Below are 16,564 nucleotides of genomic sequence, written 5' to 3'. Positions count from 1 at the left end.
GATGAGTTGAACAGTGCATACCTGTGGCATTGTAGGCTAGGTCACATCCATGAAAGAAGGATTCAAAAGTTGCTAAATGATGGATATCTAGATCCATTCGACTATGTGTCATATGCAACTTGTGAGCCTTGCATTCGTGGAAAACTGACCAACTCTCCATTTAGTGGAACTGGAGAGAGAGCCACTGAGTTGTTGGAACTCATACATAGTGATGTATGCGGACCCATGTCAACTCATGCCATTGGAGGTTACTCCTACTTCATTACATTTACTGATGATTTCTCAAGGTATGGATATGTGTACTTAATGAAGTACAAGTCCGAGGCCTTTGAGAAATTCAGAGAGTATAAGAATGAGGTGGAGAACCAGACTGGAAAGAGTATCAAAACTCTTCGATCAGATCGAGAAGGTGAGTACTTAAGTACAGAGTTTACTCACTTCCTCAAGGACCATGGGATATTATCCCAATGGACACCTCCTTATACACCTCAGCTCAATGGTGTCTTTGGAAGGAGGAATCGTACGCTATTAGATATGGTACGGTCCATGATGAGTTTCGTTGACCTACCCATCTTATTCTAGGGATATGCCCTAGAAATCGCAGCTTACCTTCTGAACAGAGTTCCAACTAAGTCGGTAGTGTCTACACCATATGAGATATGGAAAGGGAAGAAGCCTGATCTTAAGGTTGTTAAGATTTGGGGCTGCCCAACCCACGTTAAAAGACACAACCCCGATAAGTTAGAATCAAGGACAGAGCGATGCATATTTGTGGGATACCCCAAGGAAACTTGTGAGTATTATTTCTATCATCTCGAGGACAAAAAGGTCTTTGTAGCTAAGAGAGCAGTGTTCCTTGAGAAGGAACACATTCTTGGCGGAGACAGTGGGAGAATGATAGAGTTGAGCGAAGTTAGAGAACCAAGCTCAAGCACCACTCTACAGCCCGAGTCTGTTCAGGTATCTAATACACAAGTTTCAACTTTACGCAGGTCTGATAGAGTATCCCATCCTCCTGAGAGATATGTGGGACATATTAGAGCAGAGGATGTAGAGGATATTGATCCTCAGACCTACGAGGAGGCTATTATGAGTATAGACTCCGGGAAGTGGAAAGAAGCCATGAATTCTGAGATGGATTCTATGTACTCCAATAAGGTTTGGAACCTAGTTGATGCACCCGAAGGTATTGTACCCATCGGTTGCAAGTGGATCTTTAAGAAAAAGATCGGAGTAGATGGAAAGGTAGAGACCTATAAAGCAAGGCTAGTGGCTAAGGGGTATCGTCAAAGGCAAGGTGTTGACTACGACGAAACTTTCTCACCCGTAGCAATGCTAAAATCCATCAGAATTCTATTGGCTATTGCAGCACACTATGATTATGAGATCTGGCAGATGGATGTGAAAACCGCATTCCTCAACGGGAACCTGGAGGAGGAGGTGTATATGATGCAACCTGAGGGATTCGTGTCCAAGAACTGCCCAGATAAGGTGTGTAGGTTGCTTAGATCCATTTATGGACTAAAGCAAGCTTCCCGAAGTTGGAACATAAGATTTGATGAGGCAATCAGATCTTATGACTTCGTTAAGAACGAAGATGAGCCTTGTGTATACAGAAAGGTAAGTGGGAGCGCTATCACCTTTTTGGTGTTATATGTGGATGACATCCTCATCATTGGGAATGACATAGGAATACTATCCACAATAAAGGCTTGGTTATCGAGACACTTCTCCATGAAGGACTTAGGGGAAGCATCTTATATCTTGGGGATTAGAATCTATAGAGATAGATCCAAGAGGATGCTTGGCTTGTCCCAGTCCAGGTACATAGAAACCATTGTCAAAAGGTTTGGCATGGAAAATTCCAAAGGGCAAACATGAATATGATACCTTATGCCTCAGCAATAGGGTCTATCATGTATGCCATGCTATGTACTAGGCCTGATATAGCGCATGCTCTGAGTGTCACGAGCAGGTATCAGGCGGATCCAGGCTTGGAGCACTGGAAAGCAGGAAAGTGTATCCTTAAGTACTTGAGAAGGACTAAGGATCTTTTACTAGTATATGGAGGTAATAGCCTTAAGGTTGAAGGCTACACTGACTCAAGTTTTCAGTCTGATGTCGATGATAGCAAGTCGAATTCAGGGTATGTGTACACCTTGAATGGAGGAGCAGTGTGCTGGAAGAGTTCCAAGCAAGATACCACTGCTGACTCGACCACAGAGGCGGAGTACATTGCTGCATCAGATGCAGCAAAGGAGGGAGTCTGAGTGAAGAAGTTCATCACAGATTTGGGAGTCGATACAGATAGCGACAAGTCGACTTCCTTATATTGCGACAACTAAGGGGTGATTACTCAAATAAGGGAACCCGGGTCTTATCAGAAGTGTTCTGAGGAGGTTCCAACTTATAAGAGAGATTGTCACCCGAGAAGATGTAGCAGTGGAAAGAGTTCCATCCGAAGATAACATTGCAGATCCACTGACAAAGCCGTTGTCTCATTTTGTCTTTGAGCGTCACAGGGGTCTGATGGGGATCAGACACATAGGTGATTGGCTTTAGGTCAAGTGGGAGATTGCTAGTCATAAGTGCCCAGCAAGCCAATCACGTGAGTGATGGCACGTGTGACTTGATACAGAATCTTTTTGCTTATTATATTTTGGCGTATATCACTTTATAACTATTGCATAAATGCATATATATTGTGATGTCCTTGGATTTGTGCAATGGGAATCGGATCGTGATGAGATCACGATAATGAGACCGATTCACCTTTAAACACATATCCTAAATAATCCCGGTCATAGGTTACTCGAGAGGGACATCGTGATAACCGGATAGACTGGTGTGCTGTATACCCGTCCATATGATGGATGCAGCTGGTCTCATAGCTGCTCGTGTAGGGACACTAGGGATACAGTACAGGTGCTCATTGGAGAATGAGTTCACTGATTGATCCGCTTACGGAATGCTGGATGGTTGATGATGCCTTATTGTCAGACAATGATTCCGTAGTCCTAGTGGTGTATCTGGTCCTTAGACTTGAGACACCAAGGATGTCCTGTATGAGTGCTCCACTCTTTGATACCAGACTTATAGGTTTGGCTGTTCCCAGATCTAGTACAGCTGGTCATTGGGAGTGGTAGTCGACCTTACGAGGGCTATTGAGTGTCGATAGAGGATCATCCACTCTCGGCATCATGAGAGGAATATCCCATGTGTTCTTGCTCAGACAAATCCCTGGCCAGGGTCATTCGGGTTGAGAGAGAAAGAGTTCTCCGGGAGAATCCGATTAGAGCGAGACTCGAGTAGAAACCGTATGGGTCTGACAGCACCATGCTTGATATACGGTCTCTGGGATATTAGATGGATGAGGGACTATAGGTACATGGTAACTGAGGACAGACAGGTCCAATGGATTGGATTCCCCTGTATCGTCTGGGGACTACGGCGTAGTGGCCTAGTACTTCCGTAGTCGATGAGTCGAGTGAATTATTACAGAGATAATAATTCACTGAGTTAGAAGGAGTTCTGACAGGTATGACTCACGGCCAGCTCGATATTGGGCCTAGAGGGTCACACACATATGGTAGGCATTGCGATGAGTAGAGGTTCGGATATGAGATATCCGACGGAGCCCTTGTCTTATTGGATGCAGATCTAATACCCACTAGGGAAAGGACCCATTAGGGTTTTGACACGGGATCTCTATAAATAGGAGGGATTCACAGCCTCATAGGCTAGAGTCTTTGCTTGCCCTTCCTATTCTCCTCTCCCTCTCCACCTCAGAGTAGGCCTGGAGTTTTGAGGAGCGTTGTCGCAACCCTGCTGTGTGGATCACCGCTAGAGAGGAGGACGCTTGACCTCCTTCACCCTCTCCTAAGGATCTGTAAGGAAACAGGGATATACGATCTCCCTAGGTAACACAATCTCTATACGCAGTTTTGTGTTTTTGCGGATTTTGCGCACCAATCTTCGCACGACGATGAACATCTTTTTGGGAATCGGGGAATTTTGTTTTCTTGTTCTTCCGCTGCGCATATGATGTCGCCCCCCTATGATTTCCCAACACTTACAGTAGTAGCCTGTTAAACCGAGAAAGCTGCATAGCGATTTTATGTTCCTCGGGGTGGACTAGTTCTGCATTGCTTTACTTTTAGAGGGGTCCACCGCCACCCTATTATATAATATGCCCAAGATATTCTACCTTCTATTGACGAAAGCTGCACTATGATTTTTTTGACAAAAAGAACATATTCTTGTAAAATCGTCAAAACAAGACGTAAGTGTTGAAAATGACTTTCAAGAGAAGGACTGTAAATAAGGATATCGTTGAAGAAAACCAACACAAACCTACGAAGATAATTTCTGAAAATATCATTCATAAGACTTTGGAAGGTGGAGGGAGCATTGGTGAGACCAAAGGGCATACCAAAAATTCGTAGTGGCTGTTGTGTATTCGAAAGGCGGTTTTCGGTATGTCTTCTTCGCACACTCGTATTTGATGATAATCGGATCGAAGGTCTAGCTTTGTAAAGACTTATGCTCCCTTTAATTCATCAAGCAATTCATCTACTATTGGAATAGGGTATTTGTCCTTAATGATTATGCTGTTTAGAGCTCGGTAATCAATGAACATTTGCTATGTTCCATCCTTCTTTTGTACGAGGAGCACCGGTGAAGAGTAGGGGTTGCAACTTGGCCGAATAACTCATGTTTTGAGCATCTCTTTTATAATCCTTTCTATTTTATCCTTTCAAAGATGTGGATACTGATATGACCGAGTATTTACTGGAGGCTTGCCCGTAAGAATTGGTATACATTGATCATGCCGATGGGTAGGAGGTAGGTTACGCGGTTTGTCAAATATATCTGAAAATTCAGCAAGCAAAGGAAGTAGGTTTGAATCTTCAAATTCTATTAGCTCTCCCTTAGTTTGATGCTCAAGTTGTACTAAAAAGACGCTGCATGCTCGGTACAAAACCTTATCCATTCGTTGTGAACAAATCATCATTTCATCGCCCCCTCGTTTTCTGTGTAGTATCACCTGTTTCCCCTTATTGTAAAATTTCATAATTAGTTTCATAAAATTTCAGAAAACATCACCTAATATCATCAGTCATTCGATACTAAGCACACCTTATAATCATCAAGAGGGAGGAGGAAGAAATCTGCAATTATCTCTTGATCCTGCAGCAACAGTTTCACCCACGGGCACCTATGATCACACTTCAAAATTCGTCCGTCGGTGACCTTAATGTCAAAACTGCTGTAATTCTTGATAGGTAAGGCTATTCAGATAGCAACCTTTCTATTCATAAAATTATTAGTGCTCCCGGTGTCAATAAGAATGGTGATAGGTTGTTGCTTTAGAAGTCCTCCCACTTTTATCGTTTGCGGGTTTGCGTAGCCGGCAAGGGCATGCATCGTAATATCGATCGATTGTTGTTTTTCATTCGTGACCTTTTCCTCATGCTCCTAGACCTCCTCCTCCATATCTTCAAGAGGTTCAATTAGTAGGAGGCAGCCCCTTTTGCAATGATGATCGTGGTTCCACGGCTCGTCGCAATACCAACAAAGACCCTTTGCTGATTGGTCACGTTTTTATTCTCTTGTCAAGTTTTTTGGCAGCAAAGGACGGCTAGGAGCAGAAGGAGGTTTATATGCCATGGGTCTAGGAGAGGTTCTCATCCTCTAAGTATTTATTCTTCTTGTATTTGGGCGAAAGAAATCATAGTTATCACGGTATGGAACTGTCGTGCCTTATCCTCCCCTTTTATCTCTAGCTTGAGTCATTCGATAAATGTTCTTAACAATTGATAGTCAATCCAATCACAAGCAAGGTAGGATAGCTTCTTAAACTTGGTTTGGTACTCTTGAATCATAGAGATTTGTCAAATCTTTGCGAGTTGGCCATCGATAATTTCATACTTCGTAAGTCCGAAATGATTCAGCAGTGTGTTCTTAAATTGATTCCGAGCTCCATGATTGTATTCCAGCCAATATACTATTGAATAGCATCTTCTTCAAGGTGGATGATAGTAATTTCTGCCATAGCATCATCCAATGTTCGGTAGTAGCGAAAGTAACATTCGGTGTGCGAAATCCACCCCACCAAGTCTACTTCTTCCCATCACAGGAAGTCCACCCTCATGCATGGCTGAAGCATGTCCGAGAGCTATCCCTCCTTCTCTAGAGGCCTTTCTAAACTCTCTCCTTGCTAAAATTTGATTGGACTCGACGGTTGTCCAATTTTGAATTCTGTAAACAAAGCACACAATTTGTCCTCCAAGCGTGATTCAATCCAAGATTCCCATGCTTCAAATTTGGCATTAATTGGATCTTGAGAAGCCATAGCATATGCATGTAGATCAGAGATGTCCCTGTCTTTTTTTTGTTGATAGGTTAATGGCATGGGGTGGTGGAAGGTTTAGAAAAATTGAGGATCACGGAAAGGTACTACAGTAGATTTTTACATCTAAAGTATAACAGTTTGGACGTAAAAGGTCAGTGGTTTATATTGAGAAGTTTTTAACGAAACCAAAAGAAAATCCATTGTTTGGAAGTGTCAAAGCTGTCATAAAAATTTCATAGAGATTTGGATAGAAAAAATATAGTAGTAAGATCAAACAAACTGTGCTATGTGATTGGAATTCTGTAGTGCATTTAGCAGTTTAGACGTAAAAGATTAATGGTTTATATTGGGAATCTTTTGTTGAAATCAAAGGAAAATCTACTGTTAGAAAGCGTCAAAGCTATAATAAAAATTTTGTAGAGATTTGGACTGAAAAAATGTAGTATCAAGATCAAACAAACTATGTTATGTGGCTAGAATTCTGTAGTGCATCTAGCAGTTTGGATGTAAAAGATCAGTGGTTTATATTAAGAATCTTTTGATGAAACCAAAGGGAAATCAGCTGTTAGGACATGTGCTATATGGTTTATATTGGGAATTTTTTGATGAAATCAAAGGGAAATCTACTGTTAGGACATGTCAAAGCCATTATAAAAATTTTGTAGAGATTTGGATAGAAAAAACACAGTAGCAAGATCAAACAAACTGTGTTATGCGGTTAGAATTCTACAGTGCATCTAGTAGTTTGGACGTAAAAGATCAGTGGTTTATATTGGGAATCTTTTGATGAAACCAAAGGAAGCATCAAAGCTATCATAAAAATTTTGTAGAGATTTGGACTGAAAAAATACAGTATCAAGATCAAATAAACTGTGCTATACGACTAGAATTTTGCAATGCATCTTTCGTCGTAGAGATAAAAACTTTACGACGAAAAGTATATGCAGCAATATAGGAACAATTTTTTTTGAGATTTTTGAACAAGGATAACTAAATTACAGTAGTAGTAAGGTAGGAAACCAGAACCTGTTGTAATTCATTGGGAGATCAAAGGATGATCTGCGATGGTGTAGATGATAGCGAAATTTGGCGATGATCTTTTAAGCAATTATGAAAATTACTTTGGGCAGCTATGGAGGGATGATGGATGACTAGATTTTTGAATAAAAATAACTAAATTGCAGTAACAGTAGGGTAGAAAACCAAAACCTATTGTAATTTACGGGGAGATCAAAGGATGATCTGCAGTAGTAGAGATGACGATGAAATTTGACGACGATCTTTTAAGCAATTGTGGGAATTGCTTTGGGTGGCTATGGAGGGTTGATGGATGGCTGTGGAAGGGCAGCAAGATGTTAGGAATCCTACTCTGATACCAAGTGTTAGAACCCTAATGGATTCTAAGCTTGGGGTTGATCTCTTTAAGGGATCAGTCTCCTTGGAACTCTATAGGGGTTCCTTCCTCCAAGTTATTACTCAAAGGTTGCTAAAAAGATTCATCTATTGCTTATCAAAAGAGGATGAATACATAACTATTTATAGGACTTCTAAACCCCAACTCCTAATAGGACTCCTACTTAAGACTAATACTTCTAACTAACTCCTAATAAGACTCATACTCTAAGAAGCAACCTCCCAACTAACCCTAACCCTAGCCGACCTCTTCTTTAATAGGGATCAGCTAGGTAGGTTTTACATGAATGCCCCTTTCAATAAAATTCAATTAGGACTCTCCTAGCTAGAGTCATAATAGGGAGATTGTTAGTTATAGGTGCCCTACAAGTCAATCACGTGAGTGATGACACTTGTGACATGCTGCAACGATCTCTTTGCTTATTATTAGTGACATTTTATCATATATTATCCATATGTATATTGTGAGATCCTTGGATTTATACAACAAGAATCAGATCATGATGAGATCACGATAATGAGACCGATTCACCTTTAAACACAAATCCTAAATCATCACAGTCATAGGTTACTCGAGAAGGACATCAAGATAACCAGATAGACTAGTGCACTGTATACTCATCCATATGATAGAGGCGGTTGGTCTCATAGTTGCTCGTGTGGGGATAAAAGAGATATAGTATAGGTGCTTATTAGAAAATGAGTTCATTGATTGATCTACTTACAGAATGCTGGATGGTTAATGATAACGAATGTCAGACAACGATTTTGTAGTACCAGTTGTGTGTTTGGTCCTTATACTTGAGACACCAAAGATACCTTGTTTGAGTACTCCATTCTTTGACACCAAACTTACAGGTTTAAAAGTTTCAAATCTAGTACAACTAGTTCTCAAGAATGGTAACCAACTTTATAAAGGAAATTGTTTGTCAATAGAGGATCATCCACTCTTGGTATTGTGAGAGGAATATCCATTGTGTGCTCACTCAAACAAAATCCCTAGCCAAGGTCATTCAGATTGAGAGAGAAATTCTCTAGGAGAATACGATTAGAGCGAGTCTCGGACAAGATTCTATATGGGCCTGATATTACCATACCCAATATATGGTCTCTAGGATGTTAGATGAATGAGGGATTATAGACATATGGTAATTATGGACAGACAAGTCCGATGGATTAGATCCCTTGTACCGTTTGGAGACAATGGCGTAGTGGCCTAGTACATGTGATGTATGATGTGTGGACGAATTATCATGGACCGTGTGATGTGTGTACTTGTGATTATTATTATTGAGGTCTGCGAGCCTCCATTATATTTCTCGTTTATTGTCGGGCCTGCGTGCCTATGATTAAGTTGTAATCACATGAGGAGGCGCAGCGGGAGCGTGGATACGATAGCGGGACCCACGAGACGGACGATCGTGATGAATGAAGATGCATCAAGATGTCGACGGAACCGACGAGGACGAGATGGACGATCACAGGGCATGGAGATGCACTGTTGCACACATAGATCTTGATGTGAGTGATTAGGCCTACTGGCTTGGGCCTAATCACATTAGGTTATGGTCCATGATCATCTGGTGCAATTGATTATACACATACTAGATAAGTAGATATATTTGCATGCAATGTAGATATATATTAAATATGTATATGTGTGACATGTCATATTAGGAGACCAAATCATAGAAACATCTCTCGATAATATTAAGTCGGTAAACGTGAGGCAATTATATTGACCCACGTGGCCTTGCATCGTTATGAGTAGGAACCGATTCTTGGTGTAGGTTGAGTTGGTCGAGTCCCTCGAGACTCACCTATATCGCGATTCGCTATCTTGCTTACGACATAGAGATGTCACTGGTGACTTGAGGGCATGGTATACTTGGTCGAGTCCCTCGAGGGTATATCATCAAATCAGACTCATCTTGTAACGAAGGTGTTGACTTAACCGAGCATCATGGTTGGTCGAGTCCCTCGAGGCCATGGTGATTCGGAGGCCGAACAGGACGGGAATCACAAGGAGTTGTGATTGGTAAGAGTTGCCTACCTTTTAGGCTTAGTGTGATTGGTCGAGTCCCTCGAGGTTACACTAAGACGCTGATTGGATCCTGATCCCCATTAGAAGTCTGTCGGAGACTTCCGTTTCACGTGCTGAGGGTGTTGCGTGACTCATTAGTAAAATAGTGGGAGCATATTAAGATAGAAGTCCATATCTTGATAGTTTATTTCTTGTAAAATCTGCATGTTATTCATTTCTACTGCATCTTTATTTTCAGAAAATGTCGCTTTTAAATCCCTTACGTGGCATACTTGATGTCAACCGCCTCATTGGTCCAAATTATACGGATTGGCTCCGTAACTTGAGAATTGTTCTCACAGCGGAGAAAATCGTATACGTCCTTGATATAGTGATGCCTACGCCCGAAGAAGGGGCAAGCGAGGATGAGATCGCTTGCTACGTGAAGTACATTGATGACTCCACTTTTGCTCAGTGCTATATGTTGGGCTCTATGACTCTTGAGTTACAGAGACAACATGAAAAGATGGATGCCAGATCCATTCTCCTACATGTCCGCAAATTATTTGAGGAACAGGGAAGGACTCAGCGATATGAGATATCTAAGAGCCTCTTTCGCGCTAGGATGACTGAGGGGACACCGGTACAGAACCATGTCCTAAAGATGATTGAGTGGATAGAGAAACTCATAAGTCTAAGAATGGTCCTAGAGGATAACTTGTGTGTGGACATTGTGCTTCAGTCCCTACCAGATTCCTTTTCACAGTTCATAATGAATTTTAATATGAACAAGCTTGAGGTGACTCTCCCAGAGCTCCTCAATATGTTGAGGGAGGCAGAGAGTACTATTAAGAAAGAGAAGCCAGTTCTCTACACTAGTGAGACCAGAAAGAAAAGGAAAGCAGAAAGGTCCCTTAAGAAGGGAAAGGGCAAGGGCAGACAAGGTAAAGCAAAGGTTGCTAAGAAAGACCCAGTAAAGGACAAAGGCCAGTGCTTCCACTGTGGTAAAGATGGGCACTGGAAGAGGAACTGAAAAGAGTACTTGCAGAAAGGGCGAAACAAGAAGCTTGGTGAAGCTTCAGGTACATTCATGATCAATCTCCAATTGTTAGATTTTTGTGATAGTGCATTGGTATTGGATACCAGTATTGCTTATCACATCTATAATTTATTATAAATTCTAACAAAGCCGAGGGGAGATTGACGAGAGGAATATTGCATAAAGGTTTGTTTATGCAAGACACTACTCCACATATCATGAATGTAAGTGTCTAAGAGGAAACGAGATGAGATGCACAGTGCATACCTATGGCATTGTAGGCTAGGTCATATCCATAAGGGAAGGATTCAAAAGTTGCTAAATGATGGATATCTAGATCCATTTGACTATGTATAATATGCAACTTGCGAGCCTTGCCTTCGTGAAAAACTGACTAACTCTCCATTTAATGGAATTAGAGAGAGAGCCACTGAGTTGTTGGAACTCATACATAGTGATGTATGTGGACCCATGTCAACTCATGCCATTGGAGGTTACTCCTACTTCATTACATTTACTGATGATTTCTCAAGGTATGGATATGTGTACTTAATGAAGTACAAGTCCGAGGCCTTTGAGAAATTCAAAGAGTATAAGAATGAGGTGGAGAACCAGACCGGAAAGAGTATCAAAACTCTTCGATCAGATCGAGGAGGTGAGTACTTAAGTACAGAGTTTACTCGGTTTCTCAAGGACCATGGGATATTATCCCAATGGACACCTCCTTATACACCTCAGCTCAATGGTGTCTCTGGAAGGAGGAATCGTATGCTATTAGATATGGTACAGTCCATGATGAGTTTCACTGACCTACCCATCTTATTCTAGGGATATGCCCTAGAAACCGTAGCTTACCTTTTGAACAGAGTTCTAACTAAGTCGGTAGTGTCTACACCATATGAGATATAAAAAGGGAAAAAGACTGATCTTAAGGTTGTTAAGATTTGGGGCTGCCTTGCCCATGTTAAAAGACACAACCCCGATAAGTTAGAATCAAGGACAGAGCGATGCAAATTTGTGGGATACCCCAAGGAAACTTGTGGGTATTATTTCTATCATCTCGAGGACCAAAAGGTCTTTGTAGATAAGAGAGCAGTGTTCCTTGAGAAGGAACATATTCTTGGCGGAGATAGTGGGAGAATGATAGAGTTGAGCGAAGTTGGAGAACCAAGCTCAAGCACCACTCAACAGCCCGAGTCTGTTCAGGTACCTAATACACAAGTTTCAACTTTACGCAGGTCTGATATCACATCCTCTTGAGAGATATGTGGGACATATTAGAGGAGAGGATGTTGAGGATATTGATCCTCAGACCTACGAGGAGGCTATTATGAGTATAGACTTCGGGAAGTGGCAAGAAGCCATGAATTCTGAGATGGATTCTATGTACTCCAATAAGGTTTGGAACCTAGTTGATGCGCCCGAAGGTATTGTACCCATTGGTTGCAAATGGATCTTTAAGAAAAAGATCGGAGTAGATGGAAAGGTAGAGACCTATAAACCAAGGCTAGTGGCTAAGGGGTATCGTCAAAGGCAAGGTGTTGACTACGACGAAACCTTCTCACCCGTAGCAATGTTAAAATCCATCAGAATTCTATTGGCTATTGCAGCACACTATGATTATGAGATCTGGCAGATGGATGTGAAAACCGCATTCCTCAATGGGAACCTCGTGGAGGAGGTGTATATGATGCAACCTGAGGGATTCGTGTCCAAGAACTGCCTAGATAAGGTGTGTAGGTTGCTTAGATCCATTTATGGACTAAAGCAAGCTTCCCGAAGTTGGAACATAAGATTTGATGAGGCAATCAGATCTTATGACTTCGTTAAGAACAAAGATGAGCCTTGTGTGTACAGGAAGGTAAGTGGGAGCGCTATCACCTTTTTCGTGTTATATGTGGATGACATCCTCATCATTGGGAATGACGTAGGAATGCTATCCACGGTAAAGGCTTGGTTATCTAGACACTTCTCCATGAAGGACTTAGGGGAAGCATCCTATATCTTGGGGATTAGAATCTATAGAGATAGATCCAAAAGGATGCTTAGCTTGTCCCAGTCCAGGTACATAGAAACCATTGTCAAAAGGTTTGGCATGGAAAATTCCAAGAGAGGTCTCATACCGATGAGACATGGGATATCGCTTTCTACGAGTATGTCCCCAAAGACTCTAGAAGAAAGGGCAAACATGAATATGATACCTTATGCCTCAGCAATAGGGTCTATCATGTATGCCATGCTATGTACTAGGCCTGATATAGCGCATGCTCTGAGTGTCACGAGCAGGTATCATGCGGAACCAAGCTTGGAGCACTGGAAAGCAGTAAAGTGTATCCTTAAGTACTTGAGAAGGACTAAGGATCTTTTACTAGTATATGGAGGTAATAACCTTAAGGTTGAAGGCTACACAGACTCAAGTTTTCAGTCTGATGTCGATGATAACAAGTCGAATTCAGGGTATGTGTACACCTTGAATGGAGGAGCAGTGTGCTGGAAGAGTTCCAAGCAAGATACCACTGCTGACTCGACCACAGAGGCGAAGTACATTGCTGCATTAGATGTAGCAAAGGAGGGAGTCTGGGTGAAGAAGTTCATCACAGATTTGGGAGTCGTGCCGGGTAGCGAGGAGCCGATCTCCTTATATTACGACAACAACGGGGCGATTACTCAAATAAGGGAACCCGGGTCTCATCAGAAGTGTTCTGAGGAGGTTCCAGCTTATCAGAGAGATTGTAACCCGAGGAGATGTAGCAGTGGAAAGAGTTCCATCCGAAGATAACATTGCAGATCCACTGATAAAGCCGTTGTCTCATTTTGTCTTTGAGCGTCACAGGGGTCTGATGGGGATCAGACACATAGGTGATTGGCTTTAGGTCAAGTAGGAGATTGCTAGTCATAGGTGCCCAACAAACCAATCACATGAGTGATGGCACGTGTGACTTGATACAGAATCTTTTTGCTTATTATATTTTGGCGTATATCACTTTATAACTATTGCATATGTGCATATATATATTGTGATGTCCTTGGATTTGTGCAATGGGAATCGGATCTTGATGAGATCACGATAATGAGATCGATTCACATTTAAACACATATCCTAAATAATCCCGGTCATAGGTTACTCGAGAGGGACATCGTGATAACCGGATAGACTGGTGTGCTGTATACCCGTCCATATGATGGATGCAGCTGGTCTCATAGCTGCTCGTGTAGGGACACTAGGGATACAGTACAGGTGCTCATTGGAGAATGAGTTCACTGATTGATCCGCTTACGGAATGCTGGATGGTTGATGATGCCTTATTGTCAGACAGCGATTCCGTAGTCCTAGTGGTGTATCTGGTCCTTAGACTTGAGACACCAAGGATGTCCTGTATGAGTGCTCCACTCTTTGACACCAGACTTATAGGTTTGGCTGTCCCAGATCTAGTACAACTGGTCATTGGGAGTGGTAGTCGACCTTACGAGGGCTATTGAGTGTCGATAGAGGATCATCCACTCTCGGCGTCATGAGAGGAATATCCCATGTGTTCTTGCTCAGACAAATCCCTGGCTAGGGTCATTCGGGTTGAGAGAGAAAGAGTTCTCCAGGAGAATCCGATTAGAGCGAGACTCGAGTAGAAACCGTATGAGTCTGACAACACCATGCTCGATATACGGTCTCTGGGATATTAGATGGATGAGGGATTATAGGTACACGGTAACTGAGGACAGACAGGTCCAATGGATTAGATTCCCCTGTATCGTCTGGGGACTGCGGCGTAGTGGCCTAGTACTTCCGTAGTCGATGAGTCAAGTGAATTATCATAGAGATAATAATTCACTGAGTTAGAAGGAGTTCTGACAGGTATGACTCACGGTCAACTCGATATTGGGCCTAGAGGGTCACACACATATGGTAGGCATTGCGATGAGTAGAGGTTCGGATATGAGATATCCGACAGAGCCTTTGTCTTATTGGATGCAGATCCAATACCCACTAGGGGAAGACCCATTAGGGTTTGACAGGGGACCTTTATAAATAGGAGGGATTCAGAGCCTCATAGGCTAGAGCCTTTGCTTGCCTTTCCTATTCTCCTCTTCCTCTCCACCTTAGAGCAGGCCTGGAGTCTTGAGGAGCGTCGTCGCAACCCTGCTGTGTGGATCACCGCTAGAGAGGAGGATGCTTGACCTCCTTCACCCTCTCCTAAGGATCTGCAAGGAAACAAGGATATACGATCTCCCTAGGTAACATAATCTACTCTATACGCAGTTTTATGTTTCGCGGATTTTTGCGCACCAATCTTCGCACGACGACGAACATCTTTTTGGGAATCGGGGATTTTGTTTTCTTGTTCTTCCGCTGCGCATGTGATGTCGCCCCCAAGATTTCCCAACACTTTCTGGTATGCTTGAAATATAATTTGAATTGTCATATACATTGCAACACATCGCAAATGCTTGAAACATATCAAAATATACTTCATATGCATTGTAGATAAATGTATTTCATTATGATAAGATATCTTGAGCTTAGCTTGCTATTTTACAATTGATATCTTGCCATGGAATGATGGATTGCTATCTTTGTTATCTTGATATCTTTTATATTTGAAATACGTATCATACTTGAAAACGATGATTGTCTATCATTAGACTTGAAAATGGATGTCATGCATTTACATCATTTTTATTGATAAATACATGACATCGTATTTTGAGAATTTTAAATCATAATAGGAATCATAATGTGCATGTTGATAAGTTTAAATGAACATAACTTATCGGTTTGATACTTGAATTCAAAAATATCTTTTCTCAAAGTTGTTAGGATCGAGAGCACTAAGAGGGGGGGGGTGAATTAGTGCAGCGGAAATCTTACAGCGATTAAAAAACAAAAGCTGCGTTCGTTCAAAAACTAATATGATGCAAAAGCAAATTCTCAGTTTGTATCTAAGTGCAGTTTGCGTCTAAGCGCAGATTGCGTCTAAGCGCAGTTTTGCGTCTAAGCGCAGTTTACGTCTAAACTCAGATTTACGTCTAAACGCAGTTTTACGTCTAAACGCAGATTTACGTCTAAACGCAGATTTACGTCTAAACGCAGATTTACGTCTAAACGCAGTTTTACGTCTAAACGCTGTTTTACGTCTAAACGCAGATTTACGTCTAAACGTAGATTTACGTCTAAACGCAGACTTATGTCTAAACGCAGTTTTACGTCTAAACGCAGATTTACGTCTAAACTCAGATTTACGTCTTAAACTCAGATTTACGTCTAAACGCAGATTTACGTCTAAACGCAGTTTTACGTCTAGACGCAGATTTACGTCTAAACTTTGAAACTTGTTTGTATACTCGCAGAAGGCAAGTATGCAGTTGGAATCAAGACATAAACGTGAACTGAGATCTGATGATTGAGCAAGGAAAGCCGATTTACGTCTGAATGCAGTTTTACGTCTAAATGCTGAAACTCGTTCGTAAAATCGTAAAGGAAAGTTTGCAGTTATCAATAGGATCAAAATGTAAGTATAAACTGCAAAGAAGCTTGTTCGTAAAAGCACGGAAGACAGTTCTGCAGAATCAAACGTAAACGTAAACAGTAACGTATGAAAATACGAATTTACGTCTGAATGCAGATTCGGAAGAACAGCACTTAGAACTTGTTCGTGAAAGCGCAGAGAGCAGTAGTAATGAGGGAGGTTTGCAGTAATGATAAAGTGCTCGAAAATAAACGCAAACCAGAGATTTAGAG

This window comes from Musa acuminata, chromosome BXJ2-10 (assembly GCF_036884655.1).
Source record: "Musa acuminata AAA Group cultivar baxijiao chromosome BXJ2-10, Cavendish_Baxijiao_AAA, whole genome shotgun sequence".
NCBI lineage: Eukaryota > Viridiplantae > Streptophyta > Magnoliopsida > Zingiberales > Musaceae > Musa > Musa acuminata.
This window is presented reverse-complemented; position numbering follows the sequence as displayed.